This window comes from Homalodisca vitripennis, chromosome 4, assembly GCF_021130785.1.
Source record: "Homalodisca vitripennis isolate AUS2020 chromosome 4, UT_GWSS_2.1, whole genome shotgun sequence".
Classification (NCBI taxonomy): Eukaryota; Metazoa; Arthropoda; class Insecta; order Hemiptera; family Cicadellidae; genus Homalodisca; species Homalodisca vitripennis.
Genome location: NC_060210.1, coordinates 159012383 through 159028565, shown reverse-complemented (window position 1 = coordinate 159028565; position 16183 = coordinate 159012383). Strand labels below are relative to the sequence as shown.

The window sequence follows — 16183 nt, the reverse complement described above, 5'->3', positions numbered from 1 at the left end:
TAAGATAAAAAAACTGTTTACATACATGGTGAAATACCAAAGTTTTAATAAGAAAGTAAATTAAAGAGTGCCCTATATATAAACATTGTTTCTTATTCTGTTCCAGATGATACTTTTGATGCATGGATATTGCATAATATGTATCTAATATACATGTTTCCTACAGAAATCCATGCTTTATATATGCCAAACTACATATGTATGTGATGTAAAAAAATTTATACCTAATAGATTTTATTTATACTTTTTTCAGAAATCTTTGGGAGTTGTTCAGACATCTTGGCTACAATGTTAAAACAATAAAATACAATGAATGGAAAGCTCTAATTTTAAAAGAAGGAGAGAAAGATACTCAGTTATTCCAACTCTCACAACTACTTGAAAATCTTGTCAAGTATGTACCATCTGATAATTTAGCCGATAACACTTACCTTAAATTTACAGAATAGCACAAGAATGAGAAGGTAAATTTTATAACAAGCCTGTATCAGTGGAAGCCTGAAGATTGTGGAAAAACATAAGTATATATTTGTTTCTAGGTTTGCCGAAGGTGTTGAAAGTGACAATATTAAGCAATATGTTAATGCTCGAGCCAAAGGTAAAAATAATTTTGAAGTGACAAAGTTAAAAAAATAAGTTTCCAGGATACAGTTTCATTTAAAATAGGTGTCCCTTTGTCGCTGTGGACCACAGTATATGATGAAGAATTCTGGCCTGAAGGTTCTTATGTAAGTCGGTTTGTGTTTAAACGCCAAAGTCCCGTGGAGAAAGAAGCCCATGAGGCTTCTTTTTTGGAAAATGTACAGGCGAATCTGCAAAATACTTAGGCCTAGTTTGTGGATCTAAGCTTGTACCCTCTATTGAGGATGGAACTAATGTTGAGGTTAGTGACACTACTACGATTAGGTGCGACGGTGCCTACCCAGGGTCGCCGACACAAGACGTCATATATAGGCCTACCTCAAAGCCTAACCTAAAGTTACTGTTCTTAAATGTACAAGGTTTGCAAGAAAAAGAAAATATTTTAAGTGTCCTGGGTGATGAAAATCATTATGACCTGCTGTGTTTTTGTGAACATTGGCTCAGTGATCAGGAACAGGATTGTGTGGATGTGGAAGGCTATGTGCGAGCATCTTTATTCTGCAGAAGTAATCACATTAGAGGTGGAACAGGCATATTTATTTCAGCTACTAGTAACTTAAGGTATGAGCGTATAGCGGTGGATCAATTCTGTGAAGAGCTCCATTTTGAAAATGTACAGCAGTTTTGCTTTCTTACCTCAACCTACTCACAATAACTCTTTATCACTCTCCAGCTGGTGATGCAAATATATTTTTTAGAAAAAACTGGAGCAGCTTTTAATTTATTTGGGTCGCTTCAAGGCTTACATAGTTATAGGTGGGGATGTTAATGCTAAATTTGACGTCACTATAAACTCGCCTACAGTTAAGAAGTTGAAAATTGTTCTTGCTCAGTTTAACTGTCACTACGTCAACAATCAACCCACAAGGTAATAAACAACTGTCTGGATAATATTTTCACAGATATTGAGACATCTGCTTATGAGTACAAAGTTGTATGCCCTGACATAAGCAGATCATGAGGGTGTCGAGATGGAAATAAAATGTAATTGTTTGCTGGAAGTTGCGCCCAAAGAAACTCCTGCAGTAAAAATGGTTTAGAAACATTTCTGTAAATAGCATTTTGTATTTTTAAATTTTGCTTAAGTGAAATGAACTGGCTAGAACTTCTCAAGTGCAAAACAATGACAGCAGAAACCATGTTTGACCAGTTCTTCAACAAGTTTTTAGAAATATTCAATGATTGTTGCCCTTTGAAGTATGTAAAAGCTAAAGCTCATACCGTGAAGAAACGGTCTATTAAATCACATCTTGCGTGGTATACTCCGGAGCTGGAAATTTTAAGGAAGAGGGTGATGGGTTACCGAACAGTTTTCAAAACTACTGGGAGCGAACAGGCTCTTAGGGCCTATAAGGAGATCAGATGTCGGTACAAGGAAATCAGTAAATCAAGCCAAACTAGTAGCCAATGTCAACTTTAATTGAGTCTGTCGAGCAACCCTTGTCAGGCAGCCTGGTCTCTTATAAAAAAGAAGACATCCCCAGCCGTAAACGAGACAACAAAACATTTCCGCTGAATGAGTTCAACAACTTCTTCATCGACCAGTCAGTACACGCTACCAAGGCTGCGGAGTCACAACCTGTTGCGACTTCAAGCCACTTTCTGCGGAACATCGTGCAACCTCAGCAGCAACTTCATTGGGAAACTGTATCTGAAAAAGACTTGTTGTGTACAGTGAATAAAAATGAAGTGCACCAAAAGCAAAGATGTATATGGCCTGTCTAGTTATATTTTGAAAATGGTGATTAGTGAAATAATGCTGCCTCTTATGCTGTGCATAAACGCTTGCCTTAAAGAGGGTGTGTTTCCTACTTCACAGAAGGTGTCCAGAGTTGTGCCGGTGTTCAAGAAGAATGACAGAAACCAGGTCTGTAACTACCGTCCTGTATCTCTTGTGCTTGTATTGGTAAAATCATAGAACATGTTGTACATAGGCAATTGTGTACCTTTTTAAGTGAGAATGATATTTTTTCAAACTCACAATTTGGTTTCCGTAAAAATAGATCGACAGTTGATGCCCTTGAGTCCTTAATTTCAAAAATGTTACAGGCTTTCGAAGACAGACGCCTTGCTCAGATCACAGCTTGTGATCTGAGTAAGGCGTTTGACTGTATTGACCACCAGATTCTTTTGGAGAAACTTAATTATTATGGTGTTTGTGGTCACCAATTAGATTTCTTTAAATCGTACTTACTTGGAAGGTCGCAATATGTAGATAATGGTAAGGATCAATCTAAAAAAGTTGAGGTAAATGAAGGTGTGCCTCAGGGATCTATATTAGGCCCAACATTGTTTCTTTTTGATTATGAATGATCTGCCAAATAATATTAGTCGATCCTTTACCGCTATGTTTGCGGACGACACTACTTTTTTAAGTGTTGACAGTGATGTAAATAGTCTTTCATTAGTAGTAGAAAACACCATGAAGCAAGCAGTAGATTGGTTTGCAGCAAACAGTTTAACACTGAAATCAGGGCAAAACCCAAAAATCTTTTATGTAGCTTAAAAAATAGTGTAAGCCTAGGCCATATTGAATCCATCACAGAAATTAAAATATTAGGAATAATAGTAGATAATAAGTTAACTTGGACTCCCCAAATAGAATCAATGTGCACAAAGTTAGCCAAAGTAATTTACTTGCTCAAGAGTCTTTCTTCCATGTTACCATTACAATATTTACGTATAGTTTATTTTGCCTTTTTTCATTCTGTGATATGTTATGGTGTTCTCCTGTGGGGAAACAGCAGTCATGTAAATAATATTTTATTGCTCCAAAAGAAGGCCATTAGGATTGTTACCAAATCTCTAGTCAAAGCTCATTGCAAACCCCTTTTTGTAGATAGTAGAATTTTAACTGTGATAAACCTGTATATATTTGTCTGTGTGGTAAATGTGAAAAATAACTCAAATTTAGTTTCCGTACATAGTGATGTTCACAATCATGACACTCGCAATCAGTCTAAGGCAGTAATCCCACTTTGCAGATTAAGTAAGAGTACAAATAGTTACAATGTTGTTGGCCTCAAGTTGTACAATAAACTACATATTGCATCCAAGTCCTTACCTCTTAGTCTATTTAAGGTCCAGATTTCACAAATGGTTAATTGCTAACCCTTTTTATGACTTAAAAGATTTTTTAAAGTTTGATAATATTATTAATTTAACTAGGGCCTACCTTGTTATATAGACTATTAATTTTAGGCTACTTATGTTTCATACATTTAAAATTATTGTAATAGCCTAACTTATTGTTACAAATTGACTATGTCTATCACATTTTTGTAATGTTTAATGACAATAAAGAACTTATGACTTATGACTTATCAAGCAGACAAATATAGCATCCAAGTTTTTTCAAGTGGGCTCAGTTTTCTTATGTTTCTTTTTGAAGTTTTCATACTTTTTTATTGCCATACCAACTCATAGCCCTTTATAAATTAATAATATAATTTCTTATAGAAACTTTCAGAATAGTTGTTTAATTACTCTAAAAAATGTAATAGTATTAGAAGTTACTGAGGTGGTTTATTATCCTATTTGTGCATTATTATCCTACTAAATTTAGAGCATATTAAAAAATATACATACAATTAAAAACTGATTTTTTCCCCTATTAGAGAAGAAATTTACTTCTCGTCTGACAGCACTTACAGTCAAGAGAATTTAACTGATGTTTTGAAGAAGATGAAACATATCCTATCCTCAAGTATCATCTGAACTATTCACCTGGTACATCGAGAGCCTGTCAAGCGTGGGGAATTCTACCACAAGCTGAGACTGATAGAAGTAAGTTTTTCAGTTACAATCAAAGTCAGTAATTAGATGATCAACGATAGAGTGGAATAGAATGTTGTTGTGACCAACTATCTTTTAATAGTTGGACTTCCTTATAACCACAGTACTAAGCTATGACTTTAATTTTTCTTTTTATTGTTTCAAAAGTGTACTTGAAAGTTAAATTTAATAATAAACATGCAGCCTAATCTTAAATTGTAGTGACCCCAACTATGATTTTTGATTAAAAATACAAAAAATATATACTTATGTAATTATTGTTTGAAAACTAAAAATGTTAATTAAAAATACTTCCAATATCTTTACATTGATAATATAAAGAGTGTAAAATATGCAGTGAGACAAAAATATATAAAAAACCACATAAACTTAATTTTTAGACCTGGGTTTTAGTAACTCGAGAATTTAGTTTTTTTCACCTAGTTTCTCACTGGTCAAGTGGGTTTATCTTATTTGTAGAATAACATGTATTAGAATTGGATACTTAGCTTGTCTCTGAACAGTAGATTTTTGCTAACCTTATTTTGATTGTAACATACACAGTGTCGGGTCCAGGAGAGGGGCTATGACCCCCCCCCCCCCAAGAGTTTTGAAAAATGCGGTTTTATGAAAAAATAATTTAATCACTCTCATATTGTAAACCATCAAAAATAAAATAAACTCAAATTAATGAAATAAACTTTGAGTATGAGTATTAATATAACTTATTTTAAAAAATTTTATTTTTTGTGGCATAAAAACTTCAAAATTACATTTTACAGTAAAGAAAGTGGTTAAAACTAGTACCAAGGTGGCCTCTTGAGAAAATCAGTTCTGAATCCGCCTTTGAATGTATATATGCACATTCATAATCTTTATATAAATCAGAACCACTAAACATCAGATGGTTTTGTCCAAAATAAACAATGCATGCCAAAAATAATGACAATCAGTTAATGCTTTTGGCCATTATTGCAAGATATACATTTTAGACAAGGTTCAGAGGGCCACTTCAAGTAAAGTGAAGTGGGGACCGTGCATCTGAGGACCAAAACCCAAAATCAATCTATTTATAGGAGGCCAGTACACGAAAAATGTGGCAGACAAACAGATTAAATCTAACATATTCACAAGAAGTACAAAAGTTTAAGTTTAATGAAGATCTTATTTTATACAGTAAAGTTTAAAAGGTTTTAAAAGTCCTCTCTGTGAATTAAACCTTGGAACCAAGGGCTTAAAAATGATAATTTGAACCACCACCAATGAGCATGTACATAGATTCTTTCAAGGACAGGTGATCTTTTAAAAGTATCAGATGAGGCATTCAGTTTCAGACAGAACAAAACACTGCCAAGTTAGCATGTGTCTCATACGCAGTGAACACTAAAATTAGTGTTGAATCTATTTTTTGTAATTTATGACCAAACCATAGTTTCTATCACTCTGACTCTAGTCTTTCAAATTTTTTTGTTTCTAGATATTGTAAAGCCTTATGGAAACCTGAAAGGCAAAGTGATAGTTGTTACGGGAGCATCTTCAGGCATTGGTGAAGGTATTAGTCGAACATTGGCGCGAGCTGGTGCAAGAGTAGTTTTGGCTGCTAGAAGACTGGATAGGTTTGCAGGCTATAGTTGACTCACTGCGCAAATCTGGTGCTGAGGCTACTCCAGTTCAACTAGACGTCTGCAATGCAGAGCAGGTAATATTTTTCCTGAAGAAATATTTATCTAAAGTTGAAAGGAAACTTGCTCTTGCGCTACAAACCTATTCAGTTCTGTAAAAGATTCAAACACTTGAATTTGATCATCTTTCTACCTTTTCCTGCAAATGTAAAGTAATAGACAGAGAATCTGTCACTTGCAGTCCTGAGAAATCTTTGGTATCTAATTGCAGCTTAATTTTTTCTTCACTATGCAGAGTGCATTCAGTACTTATTTAATTCATTTATATTGTTCTAACATGAATATTTTATAAATTAACTATCAACAGATTGTTCCCTATATCATAACCAATTTAACATGAATTTAATAAAGTCAAATGTAAAAATATAGTTTTTTAAATAAAATGTAATACTTTAGGTTTCTACTTGTATGCAAGAGATAGAAAGTAGAGTGGGACCAATAGATGTGCTGGTAAACAATGCTGGAGTCATGTTCTACCAGTTCATGAAGAAATGTGATTTGGCGAGATGGCAGCACATGGTCAATGTCAACATTAATGGAAACACTCAACTGCCTAGCTGCGGGTCCTCGGAGGAATGGTAGCGAGAGGGTCTGGCCATAATCGTCAACATCACTTCAGACGGAGCAAGGAAGGTAAATCTTACATTTAACTTTATCAGACCCAGTCAACTGCTTGAAGATAGTCTTTGAGAGAGTGATAACAAGAGAGGATGACCATACCATCAATATCACTTCAGGCAGGAGTGGATGGTAAAAATTTCTAGTAATTACTTTTTGGTATCAACATTATTGGCGCACTAAATTCTCCTAAGAGTCCTAGTAAGAATGGTAATAAGAATATTAGCTCTATAAAAACATAGAAAAAGCTATTTTATTTTAAGTGTTCCTCGGTACAAACCACCTAAGAAACTAAAATAACAATGATATACATATTACAATGTATATGAGCTTAATATTAACTATATAAATAATTTCATAAATAAATTATTATTAATTGTATATAATATCCAACAGACCTATTGCAAATGAAAATCATAACACGTTCACTTCCCAGAGCTGTATTCGTCGGAGCAATCATTACTAAACGTTGCGCAGCTTGGGAGCAAAAGTCATAACATGGTATCACTGTAGTTTAGAGAAGTAATTGATATATAAAACATTAATTCCCAGAGCTTACACACGTGCTGACTCCTCTGAGCAGGTCATGAATAGACGTTGTGCTGCCTAGGAGCTAAATTGCTACATACAATAACTTAAAATGGTATGAATGAACAAAGTGGTATAATTCACTATATATGGTTTTTTATATTTCAACACAAATTATTCCCCTTATCCATGTTCTTTCAAAGCTTTGGCAGTTCCTTAGATAGAAACGCATAAGCAATTTCAAATATTATTTTCACCATGTATGTAGTTTTTCTGTTTCACTCATACCTTGTACCATGTTTTTACATTTAGCAGCCCTTTGATTTATACCATCGAAGATCTGTAAATAATTATTTTAAAAAAACTTTGTTTCACAACTTTTGGTAACAATGTTTTCTATTATTCATATATAACTTAGGTTGATAAAACAACTCTTGTGATGAAGTTGTAATCAACTGGCAAAAAGTAGGTACTTAGTTTATCCAGCACTGCATGTCCAATCTAAGAAACATTTATAATGTAGGTATAAAAGGACGTTTTATCATAAGTGACCTTAAATTAATATTTTTTTCTTATTAATACTGTATGTGTTTTAACAGCCTTTCCCAGGGTTAGCGGTGTATTGTGGAACAAAATATTTTGTTCACTGCTTATCTGGAGCTTTGAGGTCGGAACTAGCATCGTTGGGGGTGAAAGTGACCGATGTTCAACCGGGAGATGTCAGCTCAGAATTGCACAACCATGTCTCTGATCCAGAGGTAACATTTCTATATTCAGAATTATTGATTCCAATGGTCAGTTTAAATTTAGTAAAAACTTATAGATCAACATAGATTAATTACTCATTATAATTAGCTACATTATAAACTTTGATCCATGAAAAATTTTGGATGTGACTTTTTTATATCCCTTGTTATGTTTTGTTTCAAAAATAGTTGCCGCACTAATGGTTAGCAAAATAAACATGAATATCTTGTATAATACTATCTAAGAAACACAATAGCCTAGTCAAACATCATACTTAAGAAATTCTTTGTTATAAAAATATAAGCAAGGAAAGTACCAAGTGACACCAGATAACTTTGTAGGTGTTAAAAAGAAGGACAAGCGACAGCAACAGTCATATAAATTATGGATGTTGAGGATAGGGTGAAGTAAATCAGGTAGTCCAAAACTCATCTTTTTACTGTAATTAGGGTTTTGCTGAATGTAAATTGAAAAAACAACAGTATTGATTTTGCTGATTTTTCTTTTAGCTCTTTTTCTAACGACTTTATCTCTTTTTGCTCTAAAACATGAATATGTGTATCATGGATTACTATTTTCTGATCTGTTCAAAAAGGATTTTGGACCCTTGCCTGAAGGACTTAGATTTTAAGACCTATGCACTCATTTTTACTGATAGTTTTAGTGGTTAGCATCTCAGTGGCTTGGATTCTTATTTTGTTTTGGCCTTAAACTTTTCACACTCTAAACAAATAATCATATATGCCTGTTGTAATTGTTATAAATGGTTTCTGAACTGCCCTTTTTTATAAAATGGTTCTGGTTTTATAAGCCCTTTAAATCTTTCATGTTTGAAAAGTGTCCTGAAGGCCTGTGAAGTAGTTCACCTAACCACAAGTTCCTCCTACAAAAGTTCGTTTTCCCTCTCCTGTACAGTCCTACAGCATACACTCAGCATTTTCTGTCTATAAAACACATTAACCCTCTTAGTGCCACCGGACGTGTTGAGTATACTGTCTCTAAAGTCACAACGTCCGGTTTTCCCGGACGTTATGCGAACTACACGTTAAGTGCCAACGTTCTGGTTTAGCGGGACGTTATGCAAACACAGATACAAATAACTTTATTCATTGAGCCTCAAGCACAGAATGGTGTCAAAACAATTGATAATTACAATTCATTTGTATGCAACTTAATATGGAGTGGCGTTGTCGAGATGAGGTCCTTGCACGAGTAGTGAATTCATCCAGACTGTACAATGCCAAACAACCTACGTTTATAGTGCCAACGTCCTGTTTTCCGGACATGTGAAAAATAAATTACAGAAAATCAATTATTACGATATTTTGTATTCAGTTTTCGGATAAACCTTTAACCTTTCACAATCAATTGGTAGAACAACTGTCAAATGAATTGGTTAAATCAGCCAAAAACTTCTAGGTCTAATCTGTCAGATTTGCAAGTTGGGACCTCACGGCGAAAAAAATGGGTGGCACTCAGGGGTTATGATTTTTTTTTTAATTCTGGCACTAAAAGAGTTAACAAGGTATTCACAAAAAGATCCCCATCCCCATCCTATTTGAGTCATTCTTGGATGATAGTATTCTGAAAACAAGTTGCGGTTATCAACGGTATCTACCTAGGGTGGGAATGAAATACAGAGATCCTCAACCATGAGCCACCGATGATGGGCATACAGCCCAGAAATTCATTGTCAGATATGCAACGTTTCTTGGAAATACAGAATGGTTCTGATCTCTTGAATAATGATGATTCCCTCAATTTACCAACTCATCTACAATCTCATTACGTCTAATACATGCATTTCCAGGTATTTAGCAAAGAAAATATATTATGGAATCTTCTCACCATCGAGACATCAATAAAGCAGTCCCTAAAAAATCCTGCATCAAAACTCCTAAACATTTAATCCTCAGAGCTACCAAAAGACTGTCAGTGGTTTGGCCAAATAACTTTATTAAAGTTTGACGATGTAAAAAAGAGCACATTTAGGATCTTAAGGACATGTCTTAACAATTAACCCTAATATGCTAATAAAACATTGGTTAAAAGTGTGTTAGATGTGAATTTTCAATGACAACATTTCTTATTGAGGCATAAGGATATTCTACAAAAGACTGTAAAATGTCAAGTGACAATGCCTTGTTTGTAGCCGATTTTTGGTCATCCAGGTTTGTGGCGGTCTTTAACACTGCCTGTTTTCTGGAAATGTTGGATTGTTTGTTGAACTCCTGATTTAGATTGGGATAAGTGTCGTTAAATAAATTCCTTACTTCATCACAAGATTTCAGCCGGTCTCCATAGTCTCGCATTATCAGGATCATAAAATGCACTTGTTCACATCACTCAATTTCAACGTAAAGTATCGCAAAAACATATCTTAACTTTGTTAATTCCAACCAGAAACTGGACTGGACTTCCTCAAAACTCATAAGATAAGGGGGGGCCTGCCCTGCAGCAGGTAATAACTGTAAAATTATATTGAAGTTATTTACCTTCTGAATGTGGATGTTCATGTTTTGCCTCAATCAATTTTTAATTAATTTCAGTGAGCTGGCCATTTAGTACTGGGTTGAGATAGAAAGCTCTAGTCTCCACTGTATTCTTTTTATCAAGACCTTACAAATGAGGGCATCACTTAATGGGGTCTTTACATTTAATAAATGTTGAGCCACCTCCCCTCCCCCAAATACCATTTTAGGGAAATGGGCAAAGTTGTAACAGTGACTAAAAAGTTCACTTTTTATTTCCTAGAAAGGTATCCCGATTTCCATCCCTCCATCTTTACCATCAAAAACTAAAACATAGTGTATCCATACACACTGTATATTGGTGTGTTTTTAAAATTGAAAAATATTAGAAATTAAAATATTTTGTTAAAATAATATGAAAGAGTAAATTAAAATTTATATAAATTCTATCAAACATGAAATTAAGTTATGTAAATATGAGCTAACAGATTTCTCCATGTGTTGATAAATAAAAAAAAATAAAGAATAAAGTGTACATATAAATATATCAATTTTTTTAGAGTTTGAATCATTTTAAATTTCAGGCAGAATTGCAGTTTGATTGGAGTACCAAAGTGCCGATACTGAAAGCCATCAGATGTGGGTGAAGCTGTTTCTCTACGCTCTTTCTCAACCATCATACTGTGCAGTGAATGAGATTCTATTGGAGCCAGAACAGTTACCCCTATAAGAAATACCATTTTTAACATTCAAACCAAATACAAATGTCTATTATTTGTTCTCGTTTCTCTTTCTGTTCTTTAGTTCCAAAAAGTATTATTCTTAAATACAATATGAGGTATAGCAAACTAAATGAAACATTTCCTAGTCAGTTTCAAAGAAACTTTTCTTTAAAAAGTATTCTAAATATGACTTTATTACAAAAAACAGTAGTTTAATATAGAATTAAATGTAGGTGTTCTGCCAGATTCTATGCTTTATCCTCTTTTATTTATCGTCTATGTAAATTAACTTAAAAAATCAAACAGGGGTCACCTAATGTTGATGACATTAGTGTCATTATCCAATTGGAATCACCTAACAGCCTTGCAATTGAACTATCTTCAACTTTTAAAAGTCTTAGCTCATGGTTTTCTTTGAATTATTTGTTTTGAAACACTGAAAAAAATCACAATAGTTCATTGCAGACCCAAAAGTAAAAACAGTGAAGGGGCTATGTATGATGCTTGATAGTATTCCAGTCAGGAATCAAACTCATATAAGTTAAAGACTAAGTGCACTATATATATAAATTGAGATATTTTTCATAAATTATATGTGGAAACCCCATATCCTGGTTTATTTTGTATATTTTATTCCTATTTTTACATATAAGTTGATCTTTTGGAGAACAGCATTAAGTTAAGTTAGTTATAGGAGAATATTTAAATTGAAAGAAAAGCTTATATCATGATGTGTGGCCTGGGCATGTGATAGTTGTCAAAAAGTGTTCACTAATGACATTTCACATTACGTTCATTGTTTATAATTTCTGTTTTCAGTTTTTCCCTTAAAAAACCTGCAGTCTTTTCCTGCATGTATATCTATATATTCCGCATATATATTTACCTATAAAAAATAAGGATATACTTCAAATTTATTCTTTGGCCAAGCCGTTCAATGGAACTCATTAAGCCTGTGCCTCTAAAATTATATGTAACTTAAGACTAATTTGTTTTTGTTTCTTTACAATTATTGTATTACATATTGGTATTTAAAACATATTTTATATTGTATACTCCCCATAGCTTCGATATTGTATAATAATAGATATTTTAATGGCCATGTTCAATAAAAAATAAAATTTTGATTTTATTTCAGTAAAAGAAATATTATTAGTGTGACTTCCACTAACCCCTACACTCCCCCCCCCACCCATTCCTCGTTGGCCTTTTATACTCAATGAATACAAAATAACTTAATTTTTCAGTTTTATTCATTTCACACAAAATATCAGCCTTTTCTGCGTTTACTCATAATTTTATATAATCCTGTATCACAAACTTTCTAAAAAATTCAAAAGCACCGGAGTAGTGGAAGATGTATCAGTGATTGTTTTTCACTGGTTAAACTAAACGCAAGTTTGAAAAGAGGAATATTAGAGAATAATGAATGTTTTAAATCCCCCGCCCCAATAATGAAAATTATCATCCATATAATAGTAAAACCATGCACTTATAGTTTAAATGTTATATTAGTGTGTTCTAATGGGTTGTACATCAGGGTGGAACGAAAAAATATATTTTTGTATTTCAATATATAATAGTGATAAAAAGTTGCCTTTTGCTATTTTATTTAATTAAATTTAAAGTTTAAACATGATTGGTGTAGGGTAAGAGGTGCTGCAAAGCGTTAGAAATTGTGATTTTTTAGTGAAATTTATAGACTTTCAATACATTTTTATCTGTAAAATATATTGTTGTATTTTTCCATTTCTGCTTAAAAAAGGCAGTTATAGGTGACTAAGATGCACTAGATAACACTTGATCACAGTTGGTATTATAGTATGTACGGTTTGAGTGGAGGGGGGAGCGTGTTACTGCTTGTCTGCAGGAAGTTGGTGGGAGGGGGCTAGAGCTAGAGCTAAATTCGAATAGCTTGAGCCAGTAATCGAAAAAAGGCAAGTTGCAACCAGTGTCAACAATAAAGTTGGAGAGAACAAAGGGTTGTTTTTTGATTGCAAAAAGAGTAAGACAATTGTTAAAGAGAAAAAGGGGAAACAAATTTTACAGAAATACTGGTGTTGAAGAACCGATTCCTTAGTTGAAGAACCATATTCTTTATTTCTGGCGCACGTTGCTTCCGCCTCCGGTACAGGTGAAGGGATTAAAGAAAGTTTTATTGAGTATATTAATAGTAACTGTGATTTGAACTTGAACAGTGCAACTACTATTGGATGTGATGGTACTGCTACAAAATAATGGAGCTAATAATGGTGTTATTGCTCTATTAGAAAAAACATTCATAAGTCTTTTGCAATGGCTAATGTGTTTCATTGCAACAAGTTGCCATTGCGCCATCTGTTTTGTGTGTATATGGGAAAAAAACGACCTACTGAGTTCTGAGAAGTATTAGGCGAATTGCTTGAAAAATGTCATGAGCTTCCAGTAGTTACGTTACTCACCAATGAGGACAACTTTCCGGACCTAGAAGTAAACAAGATCTAAGTACCAATAAAAAGTATTTATTTGAATGTGTAAATCAATCTCAATCAGAATCTGGCTCCCTGAATTAGCTATGATGAAACCAGGAAAGTTAGTACATTCACGATGACTGACGTTGGCTAGTTGCATTCACTGGTTGTATGTTAGAACAGAGAACCCTTCAGAAAACCTGAAAACTTTAACAGATTATGTAGTTAAGGTGTACGCTCCCATCAGGTGTCACATTAAGCTGAGCCCCTCTTGTGTAAATGGAGCCAAACACTTATGGAGACTGATTTCGTTCACATTACCTTTTCGAAAAGCACCTCAAAATAATCGACCCAGTTATTCAAATAAATGGCTACTACTCTCATCCTGTAAACATGCTGGCTCTGCATGTTAAGTGATGAGAGAAAAACACATTAGAGAGTTAGCATTCCGATGACTTTTGAAGGCAAGGTAAGAACAGAAGAATGAAGTACGGAAGTTTGTGATACCTTAACTAAACTTCAAAGCTGAAGATTACATCGACATTATCAACTGGGCTGATGTAACAATCATAGAACCACCTGACAAAGCATGTGACTAATGAGGACTTATCCAAGACACATAAGTGAATCAAGAGAAGATGATCTGATGCATTCTGTTGATTTTCCACGTTTCCTTGCCATACACAAGCAGTGGGAAAGAGTAATCAAGCTTGTAACAGAATCATCACTCTGCAGTCTCGAAGAAAGAAATGGATTTTTCAAAGCCAGAATTGCTTCACACAAGATGATGCCAAAATTTGAAACAAAGAGACACTTACCTAAAATGTATAATTGAGAATATTAAATATTGATTTAGCTTTGTTGCAATGTTTCATTTGTGTATTATTTGTATTTTATGAATATAAGTGTGTGTTTAATGGAATAGAATGTGACTTTATTGCATAGGTTAATAACTTTTCTACTCTTTCATTTTTAATTCAATATTACCACTGTACTATAAAAATAAAAGGAGAAATTCTTTAATAAATTTTATTCAAAGACAAATCATCACAAAATTATATCTACTAATATCTTAGAACAGCAAAGCCAAAAAAGTACATTAAAAAAACCTTTCTTTTTTTCAAGTTTTAATACCTACTAAGTAGACCTATAAAATGTTGATGGAAGTAAAACCACATTTTTTCATGATGTTATTCTTAGTTTAATTAAATTTAAATAATAAACATAAAATACCGTCCCAAAAATAAATAAAAAAATTCTACAAAATTGGAAAAATTTTATAGACAAAAAAACTATTTTCAAGGCTTTTGGGGCACCTAAAGATGCGTTTCTAGGAAAATGAAACTTTGTTGAGTTATTTCTCCTATAAAAAGACAAATTTATTTCACTATTAGAATGTGTAAAACAGAAAACTATTTTTTGCCCCATATCAACGTTCCACCCTATTGTAAATTGGCAAAAGACATAAATCAGTTTTTTAAATTTTTACATGCACTATAAACATTTTCCTGCTTTTAGAAATATAAAAACTATTTTTTTGTTTTAAATTACAATTGTATTATTTTGTTTATATTAAATACGATAACATTTTATTCTATCTCTCAATATTACAAGATTCCTACGTCAATGGGGTTTTATAGTGTCACATGAATTTTTCCACAGAATCGTTTTTTTTTCTGGTGTGGACCTTCCAAGTGTTAATAATGTGTGAGAGCCCATCTTTTACAGTTCCTGGTGAAAGTTTTAAGATTTAGAAACTTTTTATCCTCAATAAATCATCTGCTCAATATCTCCTTTCTATTGGGTTTTATGGTGTCTGATTTTTACATAAAATTCATCATTTTCCCATGCATTCATATTCTACAGAAAAAAAAATCACTTTCATATTAAAAGTTTTCTTTTATTTGATTATTCACATTTAGAAACTTTCATCATCAATCCGTGGTGAAAGTATAGGTTCCCATTTAGAAACTAAAGTGACCCTAAAAAACCCATGAGAATAAAACTCCACACAAGTGAGTAGGAAAGAGTTTTACAAACCGTTCAATTTTTATTTGGAACTTTATTTCCAGAATTTGTGCCTGAGAATATATACAGGGTTTACCACGAGTAACGCGACAAACTTCTCAGGTGGTTTTCCTCTTATTAAAATAATGAAAAAGTTCATATAAACATATGTCCGTAATAAAGCAGCTTTAGTTTCACATTTCAAGTTAACAGCCACATATTAAATGTACCTGTCTTTCAAATCATACAAAAGGTATATTTATGATTTTTATATTTCTATAATAATACACATTCAAGAAATCAATCTTTGATGATTGTTTTTTGTTTGTTGTTTGATGGTCAAATTCTTGAGGATTAGTGAGAAGAAAAGTTAAGAGCAATCACAAAAGCCTTGAGCTAAGATGTGCTCTTGACTCCTGATGGGCCTGTCTCTTGGGTTCGAATGATTGCTGATCAAAAGGTCAAGTAGTTCACTCACACTAATAGTTACCTAAAGTCCCGACTTTCTATCTGTAATTTTGTTTTAATCTTTAAAATACTTT

General features: G+C 33.2%; 2 long non-coding RNA genes across 2 annotated transcripts; both read left to right on the top strand.

The window, feature by feature from the left end:
* The first annotated feature begins 4396 nt into the window (after nt 1-4396).
* Nucleotides 4397-6632, top strand: LOC124360426. Its single transcript, XR_006922242.1, has 3 exons — nt 4397-4428; nt 5894-6115; nt 6495-6632. It is a non-coding gene; the product is annotated as an uncharacterized LOC124360426 (long non-coding RNA).
* Nucleotides 6633-6698: 66 nt separating this feature from the next.
* Nucleotides 6699-11090, top strand: LOC124361510. The gene is made up of 3 exons (XR_006922310.1): nt 6699-6731; nt 7844-8002; nt 11047-11090. It is a non-coding gene; the product is annotated as an uncharacterized LOC124361510 (long non-coding RNA).
* Nucleotides 11091-16183: the final 5093 nt, after the last annotated feature.